The 21649-nt window shown below is 42.4% G+C and overlaps 1 protein-coding gene across 10 annotated transcripts in view; it reads right to left on the bottom strand.

The window, feature by feature from the left end:
• Window positions 1-21649, bottom strand: part of si:dkey-237h12.3 (teneurin-3) — a 335946-nt gene that overhangs the window by 226513 nt on the left and 87784 nt on the right. For all 10 annotated transcript variants that reach the window (XM_064345147.1, XM_064345148.1, XM_064345156.1 and 7 more), the window contains one exon: window positions 14747-14842. The gene's annotated coding sequence lies outside the window, so the exon portion shown is untranslated. The remainder of the gene's footprint in view (window positions 1-14746; window positions 14843-21649) is intronic.

Genomic DNA, 21649 nt, shown 5'->3' on the forward strand with positions numbered 1-21649 from the left:
TATCCTTTCAAGTATGAGCTACTACACCCGTGTGTCAGTGACTGATAATGAATGGTATTCTTTATTTATATAGCGCACACCTTCGACAGCAAATTATGTGTTTGTGCTGCACGCATGAATGTGAGACAACGGCATCCATATCCGAGCCTTCAGACGTTTACCCAATTGCATTTTATTCTCAGGTTTAAATACCTTTATTCAGAAATGTATTAAACTGCCTGAATGTAGCAACAAAGGGTCGGTTGACCTTAGATTCCCTTTAAACCTCTGAGGCAAACAGGCACAGTGATCTCACCGGAGCAATTATCAATCTCGGGGTTGTTATTATCCTCTTTCATAACTGAACCATATGCATAGTCCGGAATGCACTCATTTGAAAACAAGCATAGATTTGAAAGCAAATTTCATATTACAGCGGGCATGGTGGGTGGGCATTCCTGCTTTTATCTGCTCCGTGTCCTCCCCCCCCCCCATCTCTCCCAGGTCCTCAGCCGCACTGATAATGAGGTCTGCGGTGAAAGTCATCTCCGCGGAGTACGGCGCGAGTCGGCGCGGAAAACGTTCCATTTTCATCCGGCGATTCGGAGATAGTGTACGACACAACGAAGCCTTTTCCCCTGAGAGCAGAGGATATCACCCAGATGAGTTAGCGATTTTAATTTCACCCGCCGCCCCCCGTCTGAGATAAACTAGCAGAGCGGCGTCCCCTCGATCCAACCTTGAGGCCAAGCTGCATTGCTCAGAAGTAATTATCGCCGCAGTCCCAGCATCACGGTGAAGAACAGAGTTCCAGCACGGAGATGTTGCCTTTTGTCTGCGATCTGTGTGGAACTATTCAAATGAGCGCTATGATGGGAAATTACGGATATGTAAATGAAACTTTTACTTTTTTTTCATGGACTAGGCAATAGATGGTTTGAGCAACACTTTTAATGAAATTGTTCATAATTAAGCCTGGAGCGTATTGCAGTTGCTCCTAATAAAGCTCTGATTTCAAGTTGCTAACATGATGATTTTGAACAAAATAAGTTCTGTTTTTGTGAAAAAAGACATGCATTAAATCTGCACAGAATAGTAATACTACTTCAGTTTGTTAAGTGAACTGAACCCAGCAGAACAGGAGGAACAACATAATTTTACCCTGGCAGCCGAGATGAAATGAATAGCTACCTGGCAGAACATGGTTCAGAATATCTAATGCAGCAAATTATGAGTGTAGTCAGTCTCCAGGATGGCCTTTTAGCTGACATGAACTGGTTAAGGAATAGATATTCACCAGAGTGGGTGCGACTCTAAGACCAAACAGTTGTACTGTAGACTACTGTAAACCTCACCATGCAATCAGCCAGCACACTAGCCATTAGTCCAGTGAATGAATGGCCTTGCTTTCACACGTTGCTTTCTATTTTGTAAAACGGTACCACGGAATATGGCAATATTTGTATGACTGTTATGAAATACCATGCACCTAGCCTCTTCTTAAGTGGTTTGAACTTTCTGAGAAGTTTGTGAGAATGTTCAAATTTCCATCAAGCTGCTAAACTGTCCAGAACGTGAGTGCTGCGGCAAATACAAAAACAGAACCTACAAGGTTAACTAAGCAGTATGGGTCAGGAAATTATTTCAGGACTGATTGCAGGCTATGCAAATGACTTGCTGTTTGTTGTTTCACCGAGATACTTTTGCATGCGATTTAATGATGCTAAGTACAACACAGTTCCAATTGCAGTATGTCGGTAAACATAGCCTACATATAGAGGCCTACATATAGAGTAAATGTGGGCAACAAGGGCCATATCTGTTTCTGGTTTATACGCCAACTTCTGGCTCTAATTACTTAATTAGCACTATCATTTACACCATCTTACATTTTAGCTACATTTCTTGATAAGCACAAGAATGACAACTACAAACTTCTTGCACTCCCTATAGGAAATGATTTACTGTGATCTAATCTACGAGTGTACCAGTGTGGGTGTATGCAGACAATTAGCTCATTTAGCCAGACCAATTGGTGTAAACAAAAACGCGTACACACACCGTCCCCCCAGGACTGGAGCTGCCCACCCCCCCCCGACATAGAGGGCACAAAATTGTTCCCCGTAATATGTGCAATTTAGTCTTCTGTACTTACTACAGACAATCTGACGGACTTCAACCAGTTTGTTTGAGCCGAGGACACGGAGAAGCGCACACACCTGGAGATTTACGACCGCAAATCCACGATCAAATGCGTTTGTTAATTACTTCCCCACACGAGTGCGTTACACACGCGCGCTGGTAACTGGCAAGTTAACAAGGGGGCCAACGCGCTCATTCCATCACGCGCCCAATGACAACGGCTACCGTGACAGCCCCGCTCTCTCTCTCTCTCTCTCTCTCTCTCTCTCTCTCTCTCTCCATACCGCCACCACATTTCCGCCACCGTCTCCGCGCGAGAACGAGAAGCACGCGAAAATTAAAACGAAGTCACGGTACATTAAAGGCCCTTGTCATCTCGTCAAATGAAACGCTTTAGCATTTTTTTTTTTTTTTTTCCAGAGGTTACGCTCTTTTCACAATAACCTTCAGAGCGAGAGCGACGTCGACGGCTATTTATAGGAGCGGACGAAAAAGACAGGACAACCTTGCCGCCCGCTAATTTGCCTTTAAGATCTCTTGAAAGGATTCTCGCGCGGATTCTAATTTCCTCCGGTGTGGCTGTCAATGTTCTGACATCCTTCCGCGCTAGAATTTCTGCCCGATTATATGTCCGCGGTCTTCGTCATCTCAGGTCACGTGATGTGGGTTCCCTCGTTATATTCACCCTCAAAATCTCATTTTAATGTGATTGCCCTTATTGAGTGCACACGTTAATGTGCACATAAAGTGGATCTATAAGAGGTGATCGGCAAAAGCAAGACCACGTTACATGTGATCCTGGGAGCACATTGTATCATTGTGCTCCCATGGTTAAAAAACTGTCCTTTGTAGCATTACATATATCATTTATAAAGCAAAAAAAAAAACAGCGTCACAGTCCTAGGCATCGAGGTCTGAGGAGGTATGTTCTCAAGCAGAGCCAGTGCAGGCTAACTTTCCTCGGTTCCTCCAGTTCCCAGGTAGCTCAACCGAACGACTGTGGAGCCAGATCAGGAGCACAGGTGAACAGGTGAGTTCAGAGCGCGCGCGTACGGCTCAGATGAGAGAGTCTGTCTGATAACCGCCGGGGCCGGAGAGTAAAGAGAGGGGTACAGAGATGGGTACAGAGGGGGGTACAGAGGGGAGCGCGGTCTCCTCGGCCCAGCAGGCCTGCACCTGGGTCTTTAATCCAGTGACGGGAGATAAGGGGTGGGGGGTGGGGGGGGGGGCATCTGGGCGATGAGCGAGGAGTCCCATGTAATGAGCGTGAGAGCTTCGGCAGCACAGGTGGTAAACGGGGGGGGGGGGGGGCTGACAGATCGGCGCCAAAGCCGAAAGCGGGAGAGGCCAGCGGCTTTATCGCCAATCGTACTCAAAGAGTCTGTGGTGAGGGGCACACACACTGTACCTCTAGGAAGCTTCAACAGAATCTTAGTGATTTCTGAATACCGCGGACACGGTGCCTAGACACGGCAAGAGAATACAGAGAATACAGCCGTATACACGGTATAAAACTCATACTCCGGAGTCTGTATGATCACGAGACCATGATCTGATTATTTTTCAGGTTGTTTACTTTTTTTGCTCCCCCTCAGCCCTGGTCGTGTGACCACACCACACATGATTGCCATTCTTATTCACCAAATTACTCAATTAGGAGATCTTAATGAATGCGCAAGAAATCCTAATCAATAATTTAAAGTAAATTGTGTTGTCTCATTCACTCAGTTTGTTACAGCCCTGCTAGAATTTGTAATGACTGTGTTAATGGGGACGATCAATTTTAATTCATATTGATCACGTGTCACTGCAATAATTATTGAACTGATATGTATCGAGACAAATGTTGGTTGTTGTCTATTTCTACCTTCAGATAGCAGTCTGAAAGTTTTGAATAATCACGCACGCACACACACACACACACGCACGCACATTCTTTTACAACTGCAGAGCTGATCAAGAGCTGTGGTTATGAGATAGACTTTCTTTGCACTGATTGGTCAGCGGGATTTAAGGGGACCCAACACAGGAACCTCAGCAAAGATATTTAGTCTTTAGTCAAATTAATCGTTTTGTGGTGCAAATAAGTGGGATGTACTGGTTAAAACAAACTCAAATTAAGGTTTTGGTAGTTTCCTCTTAAATGGCAATGAATTGTTAATGTTAAGTCATTAGCTGTGGTCCATCACTGAGGGAAACCCATGGTCCATCTCAGGTAGGTAACTCAAACGGGCAGGACAATAAGAAACAGCGCCCATCACTAAGACAGCGAAACCTAGGCAACGTGTAAATGGCTAAAATAAATCAATTTAAAAAACTTCACTTCGGGGGGTTAATGACCACTCTGCTTCACCACCTGCAGTGCTTTAATTAATTACACGGCCATCTACTGTTTTCAGTCCCTTCTGATCCTCAGTGTGAATGATGTGTGTGAAGGTGTGTCCCTCTAACCCGCTGGTATAATCTGGGCCATTTCTGTGCACGCCTACCCCTGTACCTGTAACTCAGCATCACTTACTGAACCAGCACACAATGTCAGTCTATACACACACACACACATACACACATGGGCAATGCAGTAGTTCAGTGACGGCTTCAAGGAGGGATCACCCTCATCACATCCTCTCATTTTGTCTTGCTTCCTTCCCTCCTTCTGTCCACACAGGGCTGTGCAGAGGCACCTTTTGAGGGGCAGGTGCTCAAAGTGAGAAAAGGCCACACCGGCCTACAAAATAAACCGTCCTATTACACCCAGTTATTTCACAGTGGCCAATTTTTACATATTTTGTCATGCATTAGAAATACATTCTAAAAATGTGAATTGTGAATTGTGGGGTGACATAGCTCAGAAGGTAAGAGCGGTCGTCTGGCAGTCGGAGGGTTGCCGGTTCGATCCCCCGCCCTGGGCGTGTCAAAGTGTCCCTGAGCAAGACACCTAACCCCTAACTGCTCCCAACGAGCTGATTGGTACCTTGCATGGCAGCCTTTCACCGTTGGTGTGTGAGTGTGTGTGTGAATGGGTGAATGAGAGGCATCAATTGTAAAGCGCTTTGGATAAAAGGGCTATATAAATGCAGTCCATTTACCAAATGTATTTTTATTTTTTCTGTATGGGAGGCAACATATTTGTTTCAAATGCATTACACTAATAGCTGATTTAGAAGACTATTCATCATACATTGCATCCGAGCATCTTTCCAAAGACAGGTTGTAATTCACACTTCTCAAAGACAGATAAATAACTGCTGCACAGACTTGCTATTTTAACCCTAGCCTTCTCCTCTGAGGATCGGGGGACAAAATGTTACACAGTCCTGTCAAAATGGCTGCATCAGCTGTCTTCTGGTGACAGCTTTTTTACATGCTAATGCAGTGTGACGTAAATGGAAGGAAGATTCCAGCAAAGAACTCTACCAGGCCAGCTTTCAACACTCACAAACCGGGGATCACAGTGCACATCCATTTTCTTTCCCTTTATCAACACACTTCCTGAACATAGACGCTGGGTCTCATTCACGAAACATGCGTACGATCACATTTGATCGTACACTACGTGTAAGAATGTTTCCAAGAACCTTTTGGCATTCATCATTATTTTTCTGACCTGTATTTGTTCATGGCTGTTTCTTTATGCTAATCACGTGAACAGGATTGCGCATAAAATTCACAAACAGTCAGCATTCATCATCTCATACATCTGGGATACGCACAAAAACAAAGGTCTGCACATGTGTCATGTTTTCGTAGGAACAAAAGTAAGAATAATTTGAGAAAAGTTTTGTGAACGAGGCCCGATATGACCTGCCCATATTCATCAGGTGACCCTGAGTGCAGGCAGATGTATCATGTCCTTGTCCGGTATTCATGCTGGATTACATTTGATAACAGCACTAGACGGTAAAGGAAAATTGACATCAAAGAAACATCTCTATGCGGGTCCAAAAGAAAATGGCTCTGATTTACTGGATAGTAAAATAATTACATTTTCAGAGGTAGATAGATATGACATTGCAGATGCAACACTACTGTGTTCCTTTAATAGTGCACTAGGGGACTATAACCTGTATTTCCTTAAAAACAACAGAACTTAATATATTCCACGGACACTGAGAGAAATGTGAAGAGGTACTGGAGACTGAAAGTTAAAGGAATCACTTTTATTTTTTACAGCAGAAAACACTTCTTAGGTCTGCCAAACGAGTACAGCGGCTAATTTAAGGGTGAAATTGAGCCGCTGTGGGAATTTTCTTTTCCTGGCGTCCTGAGGACTGAAAAAAAAAAAAAAAAAAAAAAAACAAACCCAGCGATGAGCACTCGCGGCCAGTAGAGAGAGAGAGAGAACTCCTCCCCTTCAGTCCAGTGTGCCCATTTATCATCATGCTAAGGAACCAGTTCAGCGCGCCGGACCGCTCCACTTCCTGAAAGCGTCTGACTCGAGTCCACGGAGAACGCGGCGGCACGTGAAATTCGGCGGCCTGCGCGACGGAAGGAGATGAGAAACTATCGCCCGTGAACCGGACAGGGCCTCCGTTTCGCTGGGGGCGGCTCTCGCTCCGTCCTCGGAGACCAACGCGAGCCGTTCGTCTGCTGACACTTCAAATTTCACTATTTAAAACAGTGGTTTTTGCAGGTCGGTTGAGCGGGACTTCATTCTGGGAGGAAGGCAACTGAAAAGTGCACTCGTTTGATTTACATCGGTTCTATTACTTCAGCTGTAAATTTAAGAGCACAATGAACTCAGATGTTGAACCACTTACGATTTTTTAAAAATCTATATCAATATTCAAAAGTTTTGAACTGCGTATGGTAGAAGGGGAAAGCCAAAAAAACAACTAGCTGATTTATCTGATTTGTAAAGGATGAGGGGAAAAGCGTGATCACAATGGAAACCCTGGTATTGTGGAAGGATTCAAAATGAATTTTTTTTTTCAGTTTCATAACAAAAGAAAAAATAAAAAAATACCATAAGAGCTGTAAGCAGTTGGGTGCAAGCCAGACGTACACTAAAACAATCTGAGACCACACGCATTTGCACAGGGAGCTGGAGAGGAGCCCGCGAAGTGAGCCTAGAGAAGAACTCACATCTGTTTCGGAAATGAACTCCGAGCGGGAAATCGAAAATGGTTCAGCGAATGAAATGAAAAGCAATGAAAGCAACAGTAAACAAATTTACCGATGAACGGACCCAAACAATAAAATCCAATTTCCAAAAACTGTCATAAATATGAATGAAAATAGCCTTATAGTGCGCAGTCATTTAAAGACAGTCTTTTCGACCATGCTGGAACAGGAAAACATTGGTTTCTCTATACCTTCAGACTTTCTGTTCTACAAAGTGGTTGCCACTAGCAACGCATCCTCCTCCATCTCCACCTTTACTCTATTATTTTTTTTTACATCATTTATGTCGGCAGGTAAAGATGAAATGTGCAGAATATGTTATTAAATTAATCAGTTGGTGCATCATGATAGCTCAACAAAAGATTTTGTCATGTGCGCAAAATATTCTTTGTATGTGCCTCATTATGTACTACCTCAGAGTGGTTGGCATTTAAAATTACTGACATCAAACGTCATGTTTGCCACAGTCTTTAAATTGGCCGTGTGCTTATTTATTTATTTATTTATTTATGTAAATAACAGAATTCAAGTTATGCATCAAAATAGGAGGCCACAGGAAAGCATGCATGATTCAGCTGTGATTTTGGGCCCATAGCCAGTTTGCAATCAAATACATTAGAACTCTGATTTGATCTGCAGCCACATGAGGGGCCCATTCTGCAAAGCAGGACTACTGACTTAACCAGATAACTGCCCAGAGTTCATCACAAAATACAGAAGAACACTTACTGAATTGGCAGCTACATCAGGGGCCTGTTCCTCAAAGCAGGACTACTGACTTAGCCAGATAACTGCCCAGAGTAAAACACAAAACAGCTCAGTCCATTTTTCCAGATTTTGGAGGGGGAGGGGGTGGTGGAGGAGTTGGGGGGAGGCGGAGCGGGTGGTGGAGGGGTGGGGCGGTAGGGGGGTCTAGGTTTTACTTGGCGCAGTTATCCAGCTAGTTCAGTAATCCTGCTTTGTTGAACAGGCCCCAGGCAAACTCCAGTGTTATCAGGCAGATGTAAACACACAAAAAGACGCACGTATATTTGATCACGATGAGATCCACAGAAGCGCTCTGGCGGGTTGGCAGGTTGATGAGGGCGCATTGCGGCTGTGTGTCAGCCAGGAGTTAATATGCAGGGGCTGCAGGCTCCAATCTCAACAACCCAAAGCAAAATCCAGTCACGCGTGGGGACGGCAGGGACTCATTTGGGATGCATGTAATACCAGGTGTAAATGCACAGTCTGCAAACAGATCCCCGTCTGATCGCCTGCAGATTTCCTTTTTTTTAATGCATTGGGTAAACAAGTTTTAGATCATGTACAGTGGTGTGAAGGCAAACAGAAAAGTTTTTTTTTCCTGGCTGATGTTCAGTTTTTTCTCTCCGCATATTTCAAAAAACGAGTCTATTACATGACAATGTAATACATTTTTCACATTGCATACATTCATATTGTACATGTGCAATGGTTATATATAGTATCAGGATGACAATGAATAATAGTACAGTTGCCAGTACCATTAGCTAAGGCAATTAGCACTGTTAATGCAATTAACGAGAACAAGAGAGTGAAGAAAATGTTAAAGAAGAAGAAGAAGAAGAAGAAGAAGAGATAATTATTCTTTGGTCAGACCAGTAGGTCTTTTGCCCCACGAGAGTGCTTTTCCCTTGTGGATGGTGCATCCCATCTTTGAAACATGAAACAGGCGTGCAAATGATTTACAGTATGTGTACAGGAAGTGTATATACAGCACATCATGATATTGAGTGCATGTGTTTACTGCATGCTATGTAGTTGGAGTTCTACGGGTTGCATTGTAAAGTACAACTTTGAAGAAAGAATAATACCTAATAATAACCTGTGTGAACGGACCTGTGAAACCAGACTGGGATTCACTAGAGCGATACAGGCCAACTGGAGACTGCAGCATTCGCTCCAGCAGAGAAACGGATTGGTCTCGGCAACGCCGACTGGTGGAGAGAGAGCACACGCACCTGGGTTGGGTTAACCAATCAGCCCAGGGGCTTAAAGGTGTGTTCCTCTCCACAGTTTGGGGCCGAGACCGGGAGCACACACCGAGAGAGCGAGTCTTTATTGAGTTCTTGCTCGTCTGCGCACAAAGAGAAAGTGAACCACCGTTGAAAAGCTGGAGGAGCTGGTCAGCTGAGAAGCCTGTAATCTACGGTATGAGCAACGAGCTGAAAAGCAGTCACTTAGTTTTGCTTTCTTTTGTCTTTGTTGTTCTAGTTTGTTGTTTTAATTTACTGTTTTTGCCCGAAACCTGTGAGGGGGGGAGGGTGTGACACACCGGAGTGCGTCAGAGCCATGTAGCAGAATTGTAATCCTTTGATTTGCAGACTTGGGACAAAAATACAAGACACAAAATGCCCAGCAAACCAGCGCAAAACAATACACTATTGATTGGTCGAAACAAATTACATCGTAAACTTTGCACACAAAATAATGCTACGGGACGCTACAATACAGTAGGCGTTTTGCAAGCTGTATGGATTTACTCCAAAAGCAATATCCCATTTCCAGCTATTTTCAGTTAGCCACAGGAGGAGGCATTGCTCATCCTACCTGCAACAGGGTCGCTCAATAACAAGGACAGGAACGCTTCCTGTATTTCATTAATACATGGCATAGATGTGAAGGTGTCTGGCTGTACAGTACAGCGTTTAGAACAGAGTTCAGTGCATAAACGGGGACAATGGAAATTTAGAAACAACAAGCAACTAACATGCTGAACAGAACATGCTTAAGCTTCTGTCTTTCACAACAGATCGACATATCGGCCTCTACAAAACAATGTCTCACCAGCATCAGTATTTTTTCCACTTCAACACAAGATGTTTTCCTTTGGGTGACACATTGGTCTTTAATTAACTGCACTGTTGTAGCAGCACTCTTGCGCTTTCATTATGTCTCTCTTCTTGGATTAAACCCAGCAGTGAAATCACCTAAGCTTACCGCCCCATCCACGGGGAGCCATCAACACAGCTCTTTTCCCACAATGCAGTGCATACATATTGAACAAGATCGTGCTATTGGCTGAAGAATATGAAATTCCACCCCATCTCCTTACAAGTGTAAAAAAAAAAAAAAAAAGGTTTGGTGTCTGCCAGTGTCCTCGTCAATATTCAGTGCGTACGCCATAAATATATCAAAAGAGACTTGGTGAATTTCGATAAACAAAAAAAATAAATAAATAAATATATATCTGAGAAGGGAGGTGAATGTTCAAGGGGCCTTATTTCTTGAAAATTTAACAAGGCGTGAACATGACGTGCGTTTCATCTATTTACACACGAATTAGAGACTGACAGTACACTAACTAGATAAAGTCGACGAAATGAAATTTTTGACATGGTTGAACATGCCACATTCAGTCTGCGTGAATGCACGTTCATATGACGTCTAATCCCCTTGGACTCAGACACAGCGCAGAGACAGTGCTTGTGCAAGAGAGCGCCTCTATATGGGTCTGTTCACTTCCAGGGGCTGTGCATTGCACTGACGGCTCTGCTCGAGAGCGCATTAGCTCATTAGGAAGAAACGGCTTTTGATGGATTCACCTTCATTTGATAACACAGGGAGAAGCTGCTGAATCTCCTGCAGTTCAAAGTACAGGCAAAAGGTAAAAATAGCACATAAGGCATGACACTGCAGTGCTGTACCGAAATTCCAGGGCCAACAGTAAATAAGGCATAATTAACCTCGCACTTTTACGTCTAGCTATGATCCTGACAATGGCCTAAACGCTGATAGAGTCACTGCAATTTAAACAGCAGGACAAACACTAATTATCGCTATGCAGCAACTTGTTTGGCTGTATCAAGATTGACTGCGCCTTCTGTAATGTTAACGCAAAAAAAGAAATATAAAACACTTCTGAAAGGCGAGGGTGGCCATAACAGCATAAGTAAAGAAACATTTGGTGGATAATTCTGTATTTATATGCAGTTTTGAAAAAAAAAAAAAAACCTTCAGTTCAGCGCACCGAGTGGAAAGGCCTTTAGATGTTGCTACTTCTTGCACAGTTCAAATGCTGAAGATACTGAAGCTATTTTTCAGATCACAGCAAACTCATTATGACTGGCATCCCTTTATGTTTAATTAACAGTGACACAGCCACACTAATGTGCTTTAAGTAACTATATTAAGCCACTGCATACAAAGCAGATTATTGTCTGTTGAATGCTGCAGAAAGACCGGAATGATATTTGACAGTGATGTATCTGTCAGTGGGTAAGAGTGCACTGGGCGTATGTACACTAACATACCCTGAGCGCATCGTATGCACCGCGCTATGTTCTGTGAGGGAGTCCAGCTGGGTCCACACCACTGCTGGAGCTTTGTGTCTGACACGGTGGTGATTGATATCAGTTCTGCCAGCGCACATTTGCCTGAGGATCCTGAGCACCCAGGGACGTCGTACCGGCAATATAAAATCGATATCTCGCCATCTACATGCATCACTATTAACTCGCAGTCAGGTCCGTGCTGGGAAGACGTAAGTCAACTTTTACACACTGCATGAAAAAGGTGCATTTACTGCAGAGGGCGGACACAAATCTGAAAACAGACACATCTCCTGCCATGTACGGCACACGCCAGTGTGGCAGTTCTGTGTCAGAAATGGACGTCATTTTGTGCACAGAGGGGTTCTTGTCCGGACAATTAGAAATGAATGGGGAATATCCGAGTCCAGAAATCCCCGATCATAGACGTGGCCAGGGAGTGTGCAGATGTTTCTGAAAATACACACAGGGAAATTACCACTCACGACCGACAGAAATTTTACAGGTCAGATATTTTACAGAAACTCAGTTTTTCTCTCAGTGAATGTTCTCACTATTCACGAATATGATCACTCCAGGGCCGGTAGAATAGGACAGTTTAAATTCACTTAATGCCGCAAGCTGAAATGCTGACTCACAAATTAACAGGGACAGGTGCAGGGACAACCCCCACGCCCCCCTACATCCCCTCACCACCCCCTCCCCTCACCCCCTCTCGTCCCCCCTCACACCTCCCACCCCCCCCAAACATAGCTTCACTGGCTGTGCTTCACTTCTCCGCAGTAACGATGCTGACACACTGTGATTGCAAGCCCGGTGAGTTACTAGCCTGGAGATATAAAGTGAGAGTCAAGGAGGCCCACAGCATATGGTGCTGATCAGCAGGTAGAGAGCCATTTAATACACGTTAGGGTAGATCCGACTGCAATGCTACCGGTAAACGCTCAGCTGTACCTTTGTGATCACCTGCCTGCAATACAATGCAAAATGGAAAAAGGAAACCAATGACATGTTTTTTGTGTATAATATGTGAAGGCATTTAATTGCTGTGGATGTGGCTGAGGAGAATGACACTAGTGACCTTGAGGCCAGTCAGGCAATCTAGCTTTCTGGCAGATATAATGTGTAGAAGAAACACAGCAAATGAACATTTGAGTTTGACTGAGTTTAAATGGAATATGACACCATCATAGTATAGATTTCAATTTTAAAATGTTTTAGATTTTTTTTGTATAAACTTTCTAATGACAGATCATATAGAAATTCTTGAAGGGAACTGTCTCTAAAGATTTTTTTTGAATGATTCAGCATGCTGGCTTCTTGGTAAATATTATTCCGCTCTTGATGTATGCACATGCATAACACAGTAAGGTTATATGGATTTCTCAGTTTTATTTAGTTTCGTGTCATAGCATGAAAGTAAAGACAGTGTTTCTTGTTAACAACCAAGAAACACTGTCACAATCACTGTATAGTCTTTGTTGCCTGGAAACTAAAAAATGATATGCGTGTCTGTGTGTGTGTGTGTGTCTCATATTTAAAAGACTTGCCAAGGTTAAATAAATAAATAAATAAATAAACCAAGGCAGATGTGGTATGACTTTGCATAATGGCATTTAATCTCCTTGATTGTTTCCATGGACTATTACATGGGTATGAATCACCATGCACTGGATTAATTTGAGGGTTCTTTTGTGTGTATCAAACTGGTGCAAACAACAGATGTGTTATTTTATCATATTTTAAGGATTCATTATTTGGATATAACCAAGGGAAAAATGCACTCATGTTCCAGTCAGCAAACGAGCAAACAAACAAATATCCATCCGCCTCTTTAAAAGATTATTAATTTGCTTTCGCGGCACTGACAAGTGCTCACAGCCTTTAAGTGATGGATCGCTGGGACTTAATTGGCTGTCTTTGAGCAGAACATTTAATATGGCAGACATGGGTTCACTTGCCTCCGTTGTCCATTGAGGTGCACCGTCAGATTGACTCGTTTTAAAAGTGGCACTGAAGCCACAATGAGCATGACGTGCAGCTTTGCTTAATTAAAAGCGAGAAGATCCTTCAAGAAAAAAGCAACTGATGAAGCCTCACGAATGACTCTCTGTTGGGTTAAGTACGCATTCTGCAACGTGACCTTGTACCCGCACACACCCTGCACTGGCTCCACCCCCCACGCCACTCCAGGATTCTACGCATTATTTTCTTTTTTAATGGTATAACAGTTACTTTAGCCAACATTCCGCTGAGAAATCAGCACGATGAAAGAAGCAAACGCTCTGACGATCACCGTGACATTCAGGCCATAAGCCCTCCAAATTCAGACGTTCAAAAGTCACCCGAGCACACAAGCTCGACGGGGCCAAAAGTGCAACCCGGCGGACTCCTTTTAGAACATAATAAATCTGAGACGTTCAAACAGTCCGCGAGCCGTACGGGCGCATCTTTACCGAGCAAACAGCCGGTTGCCTTGCCGTTAGCCGGCAGAGCTTTTGACCGCGCGCTCAAGACCGCCGCGAGGAGCTGATATATTGTTTTTAAACGCATTAAACAGCTCCGGGGTGCGCGCGGGGGAGTGGCGGTTGTAATGCAGGCAACACGGCGGAGCGCCCCTGTTGTAGAGTTAATGTAATTCAGCAGTTCCTCTTTAAATAGGGCCTTTATGCAGAAGCACGCCCCTCGACGTAGTGGCCTGTCACTGAGCATTACAGATAAAACCTCTACCTGAGCAAATGTTTATTTATGAGGTAAGGACCTCTGATACAGGAGAGGAAGACACAAAAGAGGGTCAAAGCAGCAGATGAAATACACTGGGGTGGAAGTATCCCAGGAAATAACTATCCTAGCAGCAAGAATACCTTTGAGTTACTTAAGATCTCCCTGAGCAAACCCAGTGGAGGAGAGTGAGAAATCAATGTCAATTCCATAGGAAGGAGTTGGCGCAATAGGTGAGGCTTGCACCAAAATGGCAGCCCACAAGATCACAAGTGCCATTCAAAGAAAAAGCCTGGGTAATATTCTCATCCTGAGAAACTATTGTTGTCAATATTGTTGTACTAGAAGTCACCCCAAACCCCTGTCCAAACCTAACCTCTGCTAAGGTAATAGTGAAAGTTAGACAAAAGGGGAAATGTTAACTTGGCTTGTGTTGTATTCCTAACATTAAGTGCTGTGTGACGGAGTTATGCTAGAAATGGATTCTGTACCTTGCGCTGTTTTCTCGTTGCATCCTGGGAGTTCATGGAATTCCTCTGCAACAGGGGTCCATGGAAGCCAACAGTCAACAGGCAAGAGGCAAATTCCTATGCAAAAAATGGGGGAAAAAATAGGCTTAAACGTAGAATTTAAAAAAGCAACAGATTTACTATGGATGCAACTGCACTACTTTACCATATGAATAAATTAGCAGCCACAATGACGTGCGACATTGAAAGTGTGTTTATGCCAACTCATTAGAGCAAGTGAGTCATAGAGGAGTTGGTCTCGATGGTTCAACACAGTTTGATAGCTTTGATAGCGCTACCAGGCCGATGGGACTCCCACGTCCACAGAGACTCACAGCTCAAGGATAATCGCTAACAAAACGCTAAACATTCAGCGTGCTCAGAAAAAAATAACAGATGCTTTCTGTTTATGGTTAAAAAAAAAAAGTACAAGTAGCCATCACGCAACCTGTTATACACTTCCTTCATATGCATGTGTGACCACGTGTGGCACAGACAACAGCAGGGATTGTGCTGGGGTAGTTTTAAAATCAGTAATCCATCTAATCATTTGGGGGTCATTGGGTGCTTGTATCAATGCAGCATCCCATTCATTATTCATAAATAATGAAAATAAATAAAAATAATCATAAATACGCAATGCAAAAGTACTACAAAACCACCCGCTCTATGAAAGCTTGATTTCCAAGTGTGATTCAAAAAAAATGAAAAAATAAAAAAAATAATCCCACACATTTAAAATTATAATGCCTTTTACACTGTAATCCTGAATCTGACAAGGATCTATAAAAAAAATTTCCACTCCAACGCTGTCTCCAGTGAAATGTCTTCAGAGCAATGACAGACCTGACAGTTTGAGCAAACGGGATTTACTTGGAAGCCGCTCACAGCGATCGGGCGTATATGACACCGCAGAAGCAGATCGGCGCAGATGGCACAACGTGTTACACATGTGCTTTATGAGCCCCGTAACGACTCAGTCCTGATAGCAAGGGCAAAATATCAATACAGGGAACATAAAGTATGGCAAGCCCTTCAACTTTAAAGCACTTTTGGAAGACTAAAAAAAAAAAAAAAAAAAAAGTGAAAGAACTATACACACAGGACGTGTACTAGCAATAGAGCGTGAATGCCTCTTCATTCATCTCCATAAAAAAATAATAAAGTTTACGACAATTTTTTTTTCTCTCTTGATAATAAAATATTATCGTACTGTTTTCCATTAATACAACCCTGCCATGCTCTCACATAATAAATTGTAGCACTGTTTGTCATGGAGGTTCTCACAGCAAATAAAAGTCACTGAAGAATCACGACACATTCCAGTAAAAAAAAAAAGGCAATCAATCAATTTATTTAATAAGACATGCTACAATATTCAGTCACGTCATGCATCTCATAATATGTCTGAGTTATAATAGTGTGTTTATAAATTAGGCCAGGAACTATCACTACTGTTATGATTTGTAAACAATCTTATCCTGATCAACTTACACTCATTATAGTTATTCATATTACCGGTTTTATATCAGTTTAGATAATATACCTACAATATTTGTACAATAATGCAATGTGTGTACTCCACTTGGGATCTGAACTTGCAACCTCTTATTTCCAGGCTACACTATATGACCAAAAGTATCTGGACATGGCTTGGTCGGGGGCTGTTTTTCACGATTTTGTCTAGGCCCCTTAGTTCCAGTGAAGGCAGATCTTAATGCTACAGCATACAATCACACAGTGACATTCTAGACAGACCCGTCCCTGTTTCAGCATGACAATGCCCCCGGGCACACAGCAAGGTCCATATAGAAATGGTTTTGTTGAGAACAATGTGGAAGAACTTGACTGGCCTGCACACAGCCCTGACCGCAACCCCGTCCAACACCTTTGGAATCAATCGTAAAGCCAACCGTGAGCCAGGCCTAATCACCCAACCAGTGCCCGACCTTCTGGCTGAATGGAAGCAAATCCCTGCAACAACGCTCCAACATCTAGTCTAAAGCCTTCCCACAAGAGTGGAGGTTGTTATAGCAACAACTACAATATTAATGCCCATAATTGTGGATTGGTGGATGTCAGGTGTCCACATACTTTTGGTCCATGTAGTGTAGGTTCTTCCACACTGCAACTGGTTAGATACAGGTCTATTCACTATCTCACCAGCCACAGAAGTGTCCTTTTTTATCTAGTGGCATGAATGGAAGTCCCATTAATTTCCCACCTGCCAATGAAGAATGTTATCAGCCATTGGACGGGGTTAGACCCCTGCATTCCACCAGAGAACCTGGCACTCAGATTGTGGAGCGAACTCCGTGTATTTCTAATACGCCAGATCTTTATTTCTGACACAGCCCGAAACAGAGAACTGTCCAGCTGCTCTCGATTTTATTTATTTTTTTGATGGCAATTTGTCATCTGACAACACGGTAGCACCGCACAATATTGCAGAGTCTCTGGAGATATGGATATATTTCTCTGAGCTCCAGAACGATATCATCCCGACACAGCTGTACAACTTCAGACAGAGGAAGAGGTAAGGTTGTTCCCGGAGATTAGCTCCATAATATACTGCGGATATTGTCCTGTATTTATTTATCTACATGTATATGAATGTGGTTGGCAACAAGAAGTAGTAGTGAGTGAGTTCTTCCACCTGCTACAGTTGGTGGAAGAAACCATCAATCTTGTATCAAGTATTTTAAAATGTAAAAATGACACAGAACTTAACGCATTTTCATGGGTTATAGCATCCTCAAAATGCACATTAACTAGCTGCTACTTGCCAAACAAAATAAGAAACACAGTGGACCATTTAGACTAAAACTCCCAAGAATGTAGAAATTAAAGTGGGTAGAGACAGAGAGTTTTATACAATTCTGCAAATGTGCAGCTGTTCGTCTTTCTTGCGGTGAAAAAGACACTGTTTAAATATGCATTTAAACATATAATAAGCAACAAAAAAAGTCTTTAGAGTATTAAGAACAGATGATTTGTTGTGTGTTTCTCTTTCCTGTTGTGGGATCAAGTGTTCTCATTTGACTTGGAGGAAGTGCCGGAAATTCCCATCCAAAATCTCAAATATTGAGCATTGAAATAAAATGTGGAACGTCTGAAATCCCCATGGCACACAACAATCAAGACAGGACTGACAGTAAGAATCCATTCATCATCACATTTCATAAATGTCTGCCACATGCAAAATGGATACGTACACTCGGCAATAATTCACCGCAATTTTAATATTTTATCATGCCGGACATTTTTCACTCGTCCACGATGTTGATTTTTTACTTTCTGATGTTGACTTTTTTAAAAATGATGGGAGGAATGTCAAGCAAAATGAAAAATTAAAAAGAAATACCGAACGATTAGCAGGTCTTCCACCTTCATAAAGGGCTGATTTGAATATTTGTGTAAATGTGCATAGGTAGAGAACAGCAGTGCATTGTGGGGCTTCACGGGCGTGTCTGCATGCGAGCCACGACTGTGACCTCGGCTGCAGTTTGCACGGTCATGCGCCAGTTCACAGGTAATGCTGCTCAGGTAATGAGAGGTGGCACAGGAAGTGTTCCACTGCCCGAGCGCTCGTGTGTGAAGCTCCCGACAGATGGATCTACATTCAGAGAGATACCTGTGACCCAGAGGGAAAAAAAAAACTATGAAATTTTAACAAAAATAAAATGTAAAAAAGCGGGAACAGATGCCGATGTTTTAAATACAGGCACCCCACACTACATTTGCATACATATGCATACTTACAAATATATACACACACAGAATATGTTATGCTTTAATTGTACGATATTAAATGCTGTACTTGTAATAGATGCAAATGTATTTATCCATCCATCCATTATCTAACTTGCTTATTCCTGGTCAGGGTCACATGAGGTGGGGGGGGGGGCTTTTGGGTGCTGTCCCAGGGGTGCTATCCCATTGGGAAAAAGGCAGCAACACACCCTGGACAGGTCGTGAATTCACATACGATACATGGCATATTTCTGAGAAACAAATTTAACTTATTTTTCCAAAAACTAAAAAAATAAAAAACTTAAAGTGCTTGCGTTATCTGTCCGTGCAGGCGCCGTGTGTACAGTGCATTTCAAGCGCTTTCCGCTCCGGTGTGAAGAGCCGTGTGCAGATACAGCAGCGCTGAGGTGCTCCCTGTCCCCTGCGCTCCAGACGGGACGGGACGGGCTGCTCCGCTCAGTAACACCCCGTTTGAAGCGCCCCATTAAGGGCTCCTCAATTAATTAAGCCGGGACGGTCACGGAGGACCGTGCCGTGCCACCACGACCGCGCCACCCCCCCCCCCCCCTTCCGAAAAAACGGTACAGGTCCTCTGGCGCCACACATCTCCTCTGCTTAAAAGGGATAGACGTTAGCTGGAGACAGCGCAGGAGTGTCCACAGAGGGCCTGCCAGTCCAAACCCTGGGAGACTCAGTGTGACTGTAGCCTCAGCTGAGGTCCCCGTGGCATCCCTTACAGGGTTACTGCGATTCAGGGACAGGGTGGCTGCACATGATAAATGGACTTAGTGGTCTAGAAATGATAATGCCCACAAGCCATGATATTTGCTCTTGAACGCGCTTAGAAAGCCAGGAGGTTAGAATTTTCATCACTGGACTGCTAACAACCCGTCAAGAATAGCAACTCTGTAATATAAAGTTCCACTAGTTTTTTTATATTAAAAAAAAAAATTATTATTATTATTTTTCAATCCAGGAAACTCTGTCCTGTAGAACCACAAGAGGAGTAAGCATGCAGAGTAAGTATACAGCGAGCTCCTTAATGTTTAGGACAAAGACATTTCATACATGAGTAGAACCTCCACATTGGGCATTTTCTCTGTTGTTAAATGGGTTTTCAAGTGTTTTTCTTAGGGAGAACATTTTTCTTTTTTAAATGACCTCATACATATGATTTTGCATTTAAATTATAGTATTCATGATATTTACCTTGTTTTCCATCCATTTTAAATGGGTTTCAGGTGTTTTCAATGGTACCAATGGCTTCAAATTAGAGTTAAGGGCTCAATTAGGGTTCAGCTAGGTTAGGTTAGGAAAACGGTAAGTCTGAGGGTTGAGGCAAGTTTACGGTTGTGTTCAGCAGCTTGAAGAAAGGTTGGGACATGAGTTTTATTGATTTTTAATGAAGCAAAAAAAATGTCTAGTAGCATGTGTACCCATGACCATACAAAACGTCTAATACATGCATGTTTTTCTTAGGGAGAACATTTTTCTTTTTTAAATGACCTCATACATATGATTTTGCATTTAAATTATAGTATTCATGATATTTACCTTGTTTTCCATCCATTTTAAATGGGTTTTCAGGTGTTTTCAATGGTACCAATGGCTTCAAATTAGAGTTAAAGGCTCAAATTAGGGTTCAGCTAGGGTTAGGGTTAGGAAAACGGTAAGTCTGAGGGTTGAGGCAAGTTTACGGTTGTGTTCAGCAGCTTGAAGGAAGGTTGGGACATGAGTTTTATTGATTTTGAATGAAGCAAAAAAAATGTCTAGTAGCATGTGTACCCTTGACCATACAAAATGTCTAATACATGCATGTTTTTCTTAGGGAGAACATTTTTCTTTTTTAAATGACCTCATACATATGATTTTGCATTTAAATTATAGTATTCATGATATTTACCTTGTTTTCCATCCATTTTAAATGGTTTCAGGTGTTTTCAATGGTACCAATGGCTTCAAATTAGAGTTAAGGGCTCAAATTAGGGTTCAGCTAGGGTTAGGGTTAGGAAAACGGTAAGTCTGAGGGTTGAGGCAAGTTTACGGTTGTGTTCAGCAGCTTGAAGAAAGGTTGGGACATGAGTTTTATTGATTTTGAATGAACAAAAAAAAATGTCTAGTAGCATGTGTACCCATGACCATACAAAATGTCTAATACATGCAGGTTTATCTTAGGGAGAACATTTTGCTTTTTTTAATGACCTCATACATATGATTTTGCATTTAAATTATAGTATTCATGATATTTACCTTGTTTTCCATCCATTTTAAATGGGTTTTCAGGTGTTTTCAATGGTACCAATGGCTTCAAATTAGAGTTAAGGGCTCAAATTAGGGTTCAGCTAGGGTTAGGGTTAGGAAAACGGTAAGTCTGAGGGTTGAGGCAAGTTTACGGTTGTGTTCAGCAGCTTGAAGGAAGGTTGGGACATGAGTTTTATTGATTTTGAATGAAGCAAAAAAAATGTCTAGTAGCATGTGTACCCTTGACTATACAAAATGTCTAATACATGCATGTTTTTCTTAGGGAGAACATTTTTCTTTTTTAAATGACCTTATACATATGATTTTGCATTTAAATTATAGTATTCATGATATTTACTTTATTTTCCATCCATTTTAAATGGGTTTTCAGGTGTTTTCAATGGTACCAATGGCTTCAAATTAGAGTTAAGGGCTCAAATTAGGGTTCAGCTAGGGTTAGGGTTAGGAAAACGGTAAGTCTGAGGGTTGAGGCAAGTTACGGTTGTGTTCAGCAGCTTGAAGAAAGGTTGGGACATGAGTTTTATTGATTTGAATGAAGCAAAAAAAAAGTCTAGTAGCATGTGTACCCTGACCATACAAAATGTCTAATACATGCATGTTTTTCTTAGGGAGAACATTTTTCTTTTTTAAATGACCTCATACATATGATTTTGCATTTAAATTATAGTATTCATGATATTTACCTTGTTTTCCATCCATTTTAAATGGGTTTTCAGGTGCTTTCAATGGTACCAATGGCTTCAAATTAGAGTTAAGGGCTCAAATTAGGGTTCAGCTAGGGTTAGGGTTAGGAAAACGGTAAGTCTGAGGGTTGAGGCAAGTTTACGGTTGTGTTCAGCAGCTTGAAGAAAGGTTGGGACATGAGTTTTA

Source organism: Anguilla rostrata, chromosome 7 (assembly GCF_018555375.3).
Source record: "Anguilla rostrata isolate EN2019 chromosome 7, ASM1855537v3, whole genome shotgun sequence".
NCBI classification, from domain to species: domain Eukaryota; kingdom Metazoa; phylum Chordata; class Actinopteri; order Anguilliformes; family Anguillidae; genus Anguilla; species Anguilla rostrata.